This window comes from Toxotes jaculatrix, chromosome 5 (genome assembly GCF_017976425.1).
Source record: "Toxotes jaculatrix isolate fToxJac2 chromosome 5, fToxJac2.pri, whole genome shotgun sequence".
In the NCBI taxonomy this organism is placed as follows: domain Eukaryota; kingdom Metazoa; phylum Chordata; class Actinopteri; family Toxotidae; genus Toxotes; species Toxotes jaculatrix.
Genome location: NC_054398.1, coordinates 18,270,881 through 18,281,052, shown reverse-complemented (window position 1 = coordinate 18,281,052; position 10,172 = coordinate 18,270,881). Strand labels below are relative to the sequence as shown.

The following is a 10,172-nucleotide window of genomic DNA, read 5'->3' as shown; positions in this document are numbered from 1 at the left end:
ACTAAAATTTAGACCAGGTGGTATTAGATGAAACACAGAGGGGCTGCTGAATGTATTGCTCATTTTCATGAGAGGAAAATGAATGTGTGTACCAAATTTCATGACAATTAAAATTCTATACAAAACACTGCCTGGTTTTGTATTTTCCTAGACTGGTCTCTGTGCAGCCTTGAGAAGGTCTGCAGGTTTTCTTAGCAGGAGGAACTGTAAAGAACTGGTGCCGCAACAGGAAAGATGTTCCAAACAAACACAACTTCTTCTCTTTTTGATCTAATTCTGTATTAGTTATGAGACTGGTCCTAAATGATGCATTTCTAAATGGTCAGCATGATGGCTCAAAGTTTTGTTTTTGTTTTTTTTTTTTAGATTAAAGAAAGTGATAACATGAAATTACCCCCACTCTGTACCAAAATAGGACATGGTTTTACATTTAGAAACACTAAGAAAATTTATTCTGCAGTATGGAGACTAGTAGTTTAATACTGTACAAAACAAACACAATTCTAAACACAGACAACATTTGGAGGTCAAATTGACAAATGCACATTTGTCAATTTGACCTCCAAATCTGTAAGACTTCACATCAAAAGAAATTAATTCTTAAGTTTAGTCATATCAGAGGAAGTGAATGAGGGAATATTCAATGAGACTAGTGCAAGTGTAATCTGTTTAAGAGTTGGTTGGAGATTCTCAACCATATTGCAAAGAATCATTTACTCTATCTGATAGAGGCCAAGACTGCCAGACCTGAATGTGAGCTGTCTTTAGGTCTTTGTTGTGCATATTCACTGTCACATCTGTAAAGCAGACAAAGCTAGAACAAAATGAAACCTGTGCAACTTTTTGTTAAAATATACTGGGGTAAAAGTTATGCAAGAATGGTACAGTTTCATCCAAGATGGTGTGAAACTGTTATTACTTTTCAGTTTCCATCCTCAAGTCATGTTTTGTTTGGCCTTGATCCAATCGATGATAAATAAATTAATATCTATTGAATATCCAGCTAAAAACAGGAATGTGAGTAAGAAAGTCACAAAAAAAGCCTGTCATTCAGTGTGCACTGTCAGTCTAAACAAAAGCAAAATTTGACCTGTCATTTTATGAAATTATGAGAATGATGTGAAAATGTATCAGTGGGGATGAGTGAAACGCACAGGACAGGCTGAAGCAGTGATGTTAATGGAAAAGAACAGGCTTACAGGCAAACAGGTCAACAAGCAAGTACAGTGGCGGTCATACATTGAATTACTCACTGGGCGAGACCTCCTCCGACATTGCCTTGCCTGGAGCCTGAAGCTTGACACCTGCTCTATGAATCAAGTGTAATTGTATGACTGCCAGTCCTCTTTCTCATGGCAAGATGGATATTTTTTCTCTCCTTTTTAGCTATTGACCATCCTAACTTTCAGTGCAGATCAGCTCAATATCTGAACATCTAAATCTATATGTTCTATATGGGTGGACCCCATTGCAAAGAGTTATCTACTGTATCTGATACAGTCCAAAACTGCAAGGCCTGAATGTGAGCTGTCTTCATGTCTTGTTGTGCATTTTCATTGTCACATATGCAAAACAAAGCGAGAAATGCAAAGCGAGAGGAAAATGAAACCTGTGCAAGTTGTGGTCACAAGAACTTAAAAGTTCTCACAGTAACAGGAGGATGTTCATTTTATGTCACACAAAACCAAACTGGGCAGCTGAGAAAGAGCGCTTTTTTTTCAAGTAATCTTTCTGTTTGGAATAGATTTTATGAGAGAGAAAAATACATAAGGTATATATAATTTTATTCCATAATCTGAACAAATGCACTCTGTCTACAGTTTTTCATTTGTCATTCATGCCAATCCATAGATAAATAAATGAATGTCTATTGAATATGCAGCTAAAAATAAGAATGTGAGTAAGAATGAAACAGAAAGAGACCTGTCATTCAGTGTGCACTGTCAGTCTAAACAAAAGCAAAATTTGACCTGTAATTTTATCAAATGATGAGAATGATGTGAAAATGTGTCAGTGGGGATGAGTGAAACACACAGGACAGGCTGAAGCAGTGAAGTTACCCTTATTAGAAGAGAACAGGCTTCACTTCCTGAACAAGATGGTAGCCGTCAGGATGAAGAGTCTCATATGTGAGACAAAAGCTAGACTAAGAGTCTACAGCCAATGCTAACTGGTGAAGATGTTAAGCAGACATAATATTTACCACACCAAACATGGCTGAGGCTGAAGAGAATGTCATTACTTTCACTAGTTTGTAGTTGTAAACCAAATTCTTAGGAAACTTGAAATTTTCACCTTGTGGGATCAACATAGTGATTATAATCAAGGATAACATGAATTTAAGTAGAACAGGGAGAATATGAATTTGTGTACCACATTTCATGTGAATCCATGGAAAACTCACCAAAGTCATAGGGATTCATCCTCTGGGACCACAGATGTCTGTACAAACTTTCATTATAATCCGTCCAGTAGTTGTTGGGATGTTTATTTATTTCTATTGGGATCAAAGTTGTGGACTAACTGACATTGCCTTGTCTGGAGCCTGAAGCTTGACACCAGCTCTATGAATCAAGTGTAATTGTATAAATGCCAGTCCTCTTTCTCATGGCAAGATAGATATTTTTTCTCCTTTTTAGCTATTGGCCAGCCTAACTTTCAGTGCAGATCAGCTCAACATCTGAACATCTAAATCTTTCCAGTCATTTTTATATGAAAAAAGGACCAGCTTTTCATTCTTAGAATGCATTACTGCTGTTCACAATGTGCATAAAAGGCAAGAATTAGTGTCTGAACTGACACATTTGAAATGACTTTAAACGCTTTGTTGTTCATTGGTTCACTGTAATATATTATACATTCAAAACTGTCAAAAATAGTGAATAGTTTGTGCTTTGTTGTTTTATAGGTTATTTGCAGTGGCCTTTGCTTATCATATCAATATGCAGAGTTTTCATGTGTTATTTTTCCCATCTGTAATAAATCTTAGTCGTCTTTCTGAGTCTGCTTGATCTTGACAATCACTTTTAATATATATTTTTTTATGATTTTGTCACTCTAATATATCACATATGATGATCTGACTTCTGTTAAACAACAAAGGGACATGAATCTTTTAGGATTTTGTAGCTTGCACCACTATAATTGATGAGACTGGTGCAGTGTGATCTGTTAAAGAGTTGGTTCACACCGACCACTGACTTGTACAAAGACACTGGTCTCAGGGCACCTGCCTGTGGCTGCCCAGTGCTGATAAACGTTTAGGATGGGTCTAATGCAGAGGATAACTTTCTTTCAGGGATGACAAAACAATAATAATTTTACTTAACTTAGTACCACTTTTTGGGTGTTCTAATGGGGTAGAGAAGGCAAGCAGTCCCAGGAAGGGTGTTCCTAAATGATAACCAAAAGTATTATCAACATACATATTCTACATGGGTGGACCCTATTGCCAAGAGTTATCTACTGGATCTGATACAGTCCAAAACTGCAAGGCCTGAATGTGAGTTGTCTTCATGTTATTGTTGTGCATTTTCATTGTCACATCTGCAAAACAGACAAAGCGAGAGGAAAATGAAACCTGTGCAAGTTGTGGTCACAAGAACTTAAAAGTTCACTCACAGCAACAAGAGGATGTTCATTTTACGTCACACAAAACCAAACTCAGCAGCTGAGAAAGAGCGCTTCTTTTTTAAGCAAGCTTTCTGTTTGGAACTGATTTTATGAGAGAGAAAAATACGTAAGGTAGGTATACTTTTATTACGTAATCCTAACAAATGTAATGAAATTTCATAAGTTCCAATTACCTCACAGCAAAGAGCAACCTTATGAAGGTGGCTGTCTGAGTAGATGTATATTTGATGTTTGTTCAGGAGATTCTTCTCAGGTCAGATCAGTCTATAAAAAGTATTTTCCTCTTGTGGTCTAACCAGGAAAACAAAATTTAAAAAACTCTCATACAACTACAGTAATAGTCTGACATGCACTCTGTCTATAGTTTTTCATTTGTCATTCAGGCTTACAGGCAAACAGGTCAACAAGCAAGTATATACATGTCACTAAACTCAGAGCGCACATAAATACACAGAGACGTACACAGACAAATCAATAAGGAGCTGGTGACAATGGCAGGTTTAAATGTGGCTGGGGTGATGAGGTAACTGGGAATAAGTGTGTGAATGGGCAGGGAAGCACAGGTGATTGCAGGTAAGAAACAGGTGAGCAGGTGGCTATGGACACAGGTAAATGTCTTGAGACATCTGGTGGTCGGATGTAAAACAGCAGGTTTGGGTAGATGAAGGAACAAATATGGTCAAGGGGGAGTGAGCTGGAAATGGGGGGGAACCGAGGGACAGATTGTGACAACTTGATGCATTTCTAAAGTCTTTCTTTTCATGGTTTCACCTTTTCTAATATTTTTCATCTTTATTTTTCTATTTATGCAGAATTAAATATGTCAGCGATGGAGAATTTCCTCTCTACACTGAGGAGTGCATTTGAAAAGAGCCCTCTTGTGTCAAATATGGCTTTTAGTTTCATCCTTGTTGCCTTGGAGAAGCTCCTGGAGATGGAGTTTTCATGTCCCTGTTCTTCCATTTGGAATATTCTACATGTGATTTTATTTTTCATTGTTCCTGCATTCACCGTCTTAGTGCTGATGATAAACATTCAGGGATGCAAGAGTAAGGAGTCTCATAGAAACATTCAGGGATATGATAGTAAGGAGTCTTTGATAATATGTGTGCTTTCCAACTCTGTTCCTTCCCTTGTGTGGATCATCCTTCTGCTTTTTGATGGCCAGTACACTGCCTGTGCATTCTCATCCCAGTCAGGCTTGTTTGTGACTGACGGTGCTTCTCATTACAAATTATGCACACCATACAACCACAACTCATCACAGGAGATAATCCATGCCCAGACATGTTATACTGCGTCTCAGGTAAGGAACAATCTGATATCTCTAAAAATGGTTTGTTTTGCATTTGTCAGTAGTTGAGCTGTGAAAAATAATAACATTCTACAAAATTTGGTTGGTTAACTGCTGATAACAGTTCATTTTCATTTATCTTTTTCTTCTGTCTGTCATTTAGGATGCTGGACTGTGTGTTTTTTTGCTGGTAACCATAATAGGAGCATTCTTAACTTCATGCAATGGTCAGGAAAAAAAAGACATTGAAGTACCCCTTCAAGATGTGGAAAATCTGAATCCAGAAGGTTCTGGGACAGAAAATCTGGCCAGGGCCTCTGGTGACAATCCAACAGAAATTGAATGATGGTACAAACAATAGAAAATAGACACAACTTCAAAAATGGACAAGACTGCATACTTACTACATACTGTATATAAATCAATTATTAAATGTAGAAGTCTTGGACAAACCTTAAAATAACTTTTGATTCAAACAATTCAATGGGCTGTCATGGTAAAATAAAAAATATATATGTTGATCTGCACCAAAAGAAATGTATTTGCCATGCGCTGCCCAAACAAAATCTGATTCCAGCTAATTTATAGGGTTTACAGGCTACACAATGTGAAGTGAATGCAAAGTGGAGAATGGTGCTTACAAATAATATGTAAACAGTCTGAAATAAGAGAACTACATCGCGTGGATATTCATTAAGAACAGATATATTTTGAGCTTTTTAGGATTCAAAATGAAGTTTAGCTCTTTAAATGCACTTAAAAACCACTTTCACAACAAACTAGGATTCCTAATTAGATGTCCTTTGATGTTCATGTATTTTTTTTCGTACTGTTTTTTCATTTTTCATTTTCATATGTAACAAATGTTATGTTGATGAAAAAATGTTTGTTCTATAAACCCTTGTCTTAGTTTGGTTGACATAGATTAGTTAATGTATTGAACTGATTATGTAATTCTTAAAAATTGCACATCTATTTCAACATAACTGTTGTGGCTTGTTGTGTAATGTTTGTCTTGTCTCAGCATGGTAATATATGTAAGAATGATAAGCAGCATGTATTAATTACCTTTTTTTTTTTTTGGCAATGTATGAACGTATTGTGGTGTAACTTCAAAAATGAGCCTTTAGCCAACTCTCTCAGCGGTCTATAGCAGCCTGTGGACCAATTTTTGTGTAAAGGGCTCATATTTCCCTCGAAAATCCATAGCATGTGATATTAATATCAGTGCCAATGGTGCTTTATCAATCCTATTTCAAAAACATGTTTGTCAAAGTATACTCTTGCACAGCCAGATCTATTTCCACCTTTCATTTTAGCACTGTCCCAGTGCTACTAAACATAAACTATAACCAGTCTTAGTACATGTTGTGCTACATTGTTTTATTAGTCAGTTGCAAACATTGATCTTGTTGTCTATATGCATATTTTCCATTGTTTATTATGAGAACGGACCTGCTTGTCTGTTACATTCACTTGTACCATGCTGAATGCTGACTGTTCACTTTATGAGAATGTGACCTATGTCAGAGAAACACAGGCTACAGGAAACGTCTCAGCACACATCCTGCCAGATACCAACATGAGGCTGCAGCGAGTGACTTGCAGCAAAACCCAGAGACTTTCTACTGTACATTCATCCTGAAGAGCTGCCTCTCAAAAATCTTTATAAAGTCTCCAGGATGGATGAAAAACATGAAAAGCAATGCATGAAAATGTACTTTTTTTTTTTTTTTTTTCTCAGAACGGGGTAAATGTAATGCAAGAATGGTGCTGGTGAATGGTGGTGTTGTATAGTGTACTGTGTATAGTGTACGGCAGAGCCCTCAGGCTACAGGAGCAAGCATTTGTCTTTGGTCTCTCGGGTTTTAAAAGTTAAAAGTACAGTCCTGTTGGCATGGTGTAGTTAGCAACTCGTTATATTCACAAATGATGACGTTTTTCATATTTCGCTTGCCATAAAATGTCAGTTGTATTGTATTTCAGTTTCTTTCTTTGAAAACATTGCTAGATTAAAGAAAATAATGCAACTCAATTGCATCATTTGTCATACTTTGGAAAGAGCTACAGAAGACATTACAAAACATTTTCACAGACTGAGTAGTGCTCCTTGCCCTTTTGAACTTTTCATCCTCATAAAATGCACTGCAGTGATGTTAAGCTTGACATACAAGTTAAAACCATGATCATCTGTGCATCTTTAGTGTGACATATGCTAAACAATCAAAGCCGAAGAAGAATTTACCCATTTTATTAATAAGCATGGGTACCTTTCAAGGTCAAATTACTTTTCAGTTTCCATCCTCAAGTAATGTTTTGTTTGACCTCAATAAATTATTGAGGTCAAACAAAAAATATATTGGGACAATATACTCAAGAAGCTAAAACAGCTTCATGAGACCAACAGAAGTCTCACAGATTAACAAAAGGTAACTCCCACAGTAGAAGCAAATATCAAAACCAGAGCAGAAGACAGAGGGAAAGAAAAAACTGAAAAGGTTTTAGCAGCTTCACTTCACTTCTCAAGAAGAACAAGTTTCTCAAGGTTTTCTTAAGGTCAACATTAAGGTTGGTAAAACTTTAATCTTACTGTACTAATCTTATAGCCAACTGATTGCAGGTTTTATTAAGTCTTCAGGCATTATGACTCATGTACTTTTTTCCCCAGTGATAGTGTGTATGTATAGTACTAAAATGTTAAAAATTTCTATTTCTATTAATTTTTTTAACTTGAATTTTGAATCATTTTCATTATTTCTTTCATCACTGCATAAAAAAGGTGAAAATGAATAATATTTTCAACAGCAACAAAAACATTCTTATCAATCAGAATAAAATAGTTTAATTTGCTTCTTGTGCAAAATGTAATAATCCTGTAATATTTTTGGTATCACTTTTTTTTTCACTTTATGAAGATGTGTTTTGACTCTTTCATAGTTTTTGTGCAGAGTCCACAAATCCCTGGCCAAGCAGTATGCTGCCACCTACTGTGCAAACCCTGATCTGTTGAAAAAATGCATTGTTTTTAATAGTTTTTAATATTAAAAACAGAAAATGAAATTACATTTTTCTTATCTCAGTTTTATTATTTTCAGCATTGATTAAAAAGTAGTAAAAACCTATTAATAAGGAATATAAACATGGAAAACTCTCCTCCATAACACATTAAGGTATCAACAGACTCTACAGTGTAATGCAACACAAGACAAAACATTATAGTGAATTACTGAAGAACAGGTAACAGAATACACAAAAGCAGGCAATACAAGTTAAATTTGACCAAAAACAGAAAAAGGGGACACAACATAGAAATAAAATGCCATATGAAAAGAACAAAAATGTGTTAGTACATTTTTATAATAAAAGAGTAGAAATATTTACAATCTTTCTTTATATACATTTTTTAATGAGATAAACTTCATGGAATTTCACTTGGTAATTGTAATCCTTGAGATTAGTGATTCATAAGGGGCAATAAATGTTGTTAATTTTGACCATCCAGCAAAATCGGTCTTTGTCTGGCTCTTCCACTGAGGGAGACCAATCCTAAAATCACCTAAAATGTCCAGATTCTTGATTGGATAGATTCCCAATAAACACAGGCTGTGGGATTCTGGTAATAGTTTATGCATCCGCTGTCTAATTTAAAATTTGTTTAAATAATCACAGATGTTTTAATTCACTTTACATCTGCACTTTTCTTTTTCTGTATAGATCTCATTATGGAGGCAGGGAAAAAGCTGATATCAAGACTCAAGGATGAGCTTGGAAACAGCCCTGTTGTGTCAAACATGGTGTTTGCCTTCATCATGGCTATTGTGGAGAAGATAGCAGAAGTGGAATTTGCTTGCCCTTGCGATCCACAATGGAACCTCATTTTTGCACTTGCATTTTTTTTACTTCCAGCCATCATAACTTATATGTTAATAGTATTGATCTATAAGTGCAAGTGTTCAAACTTTTGTCCAAAGTCTTTGTACAGCTTTCTGCCTCCCTTAGTATGGGTGACTCTCGTTTTCCTTGATGGTCAATACTTTGTCTGTGCAATGACAGACTGGCACGGCACATTTGTTTCTGTTGATAAAACGTATCTGAAATGGTGCACACCAACCAACGTGACAGGAAACACATCAGAAGAACTCATGGCCAGGTCAGACAGACTGTTTGTTTTGTCTCAGGTGAGAAAAATATCTTCTGTTATGTCAGATATTGATTTGCAAATAACAGTACTGATGAACATCCTGATTTTGTGTCTTACTAAATTATATGTCCACTCTTTAGGGCATCGGATTTGGTCTGCTCTCTCTTTTATGCCTGGCTCTCTTTTTCTATGTGTTGATGAAGTGCTGCAACCAGAAGAATAGGAAGAACAAAACACATAGGAGGGAGGGGAAAAGATCAAGCATCAAAGCATCAAAGTTTGTCGTTCAATCATCTGTGATTTAAATATCTTCGTAAAAATATCACAAATGCCTTATGCTGTTGAAAAAGTGTAGTGTTAAGTGTTCTTATATTGGCCTTTTTGTCAGTGCAATGCTTAATAATAATAAGTAGAGGGGTATTTTTTTCACACATCTTTCTCTTGTCATGTATTTTTCTTATATGGTATGCTAGCTGCTTGTTTGCAAGAACAGGAAACATAGAACTGTAAAGCTAACTTGAGCTGTGGTCAACTGTTTCATGCAAGCAAAACCTTGCATGAAATAGAAAAGCTTTCCGTATTTCTCATTGCTCATTTCGCGATCTGGGGTAAAGGTAAATCCTTGCAACCTGCTTGTCAATCATATGAAATTCATTTGTAAAAAGCATATGTTTATCTCTTTTACTATTGCTGCGTGTATTCTCTGTGAATATGATGATGTTACCTATGGGAAACGAAAGGGGGAAGGAAATTAGTCTTTTACTCGATCTGTTTTCACTTTACTTTTATTCAGCATTTGAAAACATTCAAACAAAAGAATGTCATGTTTTGTGTGTATGAAAATGTATTGGGAAAGTTGTTATATAACAAATGGTGCATGTAAACCATCGTGGTTTGGCTTTTTTTCCCCTGACATGCAGTGTGAATTATGGGACCTCATATCCACAGGTACATTCAGTTTGTCACAGGTGGACTCCAGTCAAATTCTAGACACGTCCCAAGGGAAATAAAAGCCAAAAGGAGTACCACAGCAAGGGGTTTTGATAATTTTGAAAATGAGAGATTTCCGTTTTTGATTTTTAATAAATTTGAAAAATGCACAAG

At 35.9% G+C, this 10,172-nt stretch overlaps 2 long non-coding RNA genes across 2 annotated transcripts; both read left to right on the top strand.

The window, feature by feature from the left end:
* Window positions 1-1,439: 1,439 nt before the first annotated feature.
* On the top strand, window positions 1,440-6,954 carry LOC121182645. Its single transcript, XR_005894124.1, has 4 exons — window positions 1,440-1,771; window positions 3,558-3,744; window positions 4,446-4,939; window positions 5,091-6,954. It is a non-coding gene; the product is annotated as an uncharacterized LOC121182645 (long non-coding RNA).
* Window positions 6,955-7,354: 400 nt separating this feature from the next.
* Window positions 7,355-10,171, top strand: LOC121181595. Its single transcript, XR_005894055.1, has 3 exons — window positions 7,355-7,495; window positions 8,642-9,105; window positions 9,209-10,171. It is a non-coding gene; the product is annotated as an uncharacterized LOC121181595 (long non-coding RNA).
* Window position 10,172: the final 1 nt, after the last annotated feature.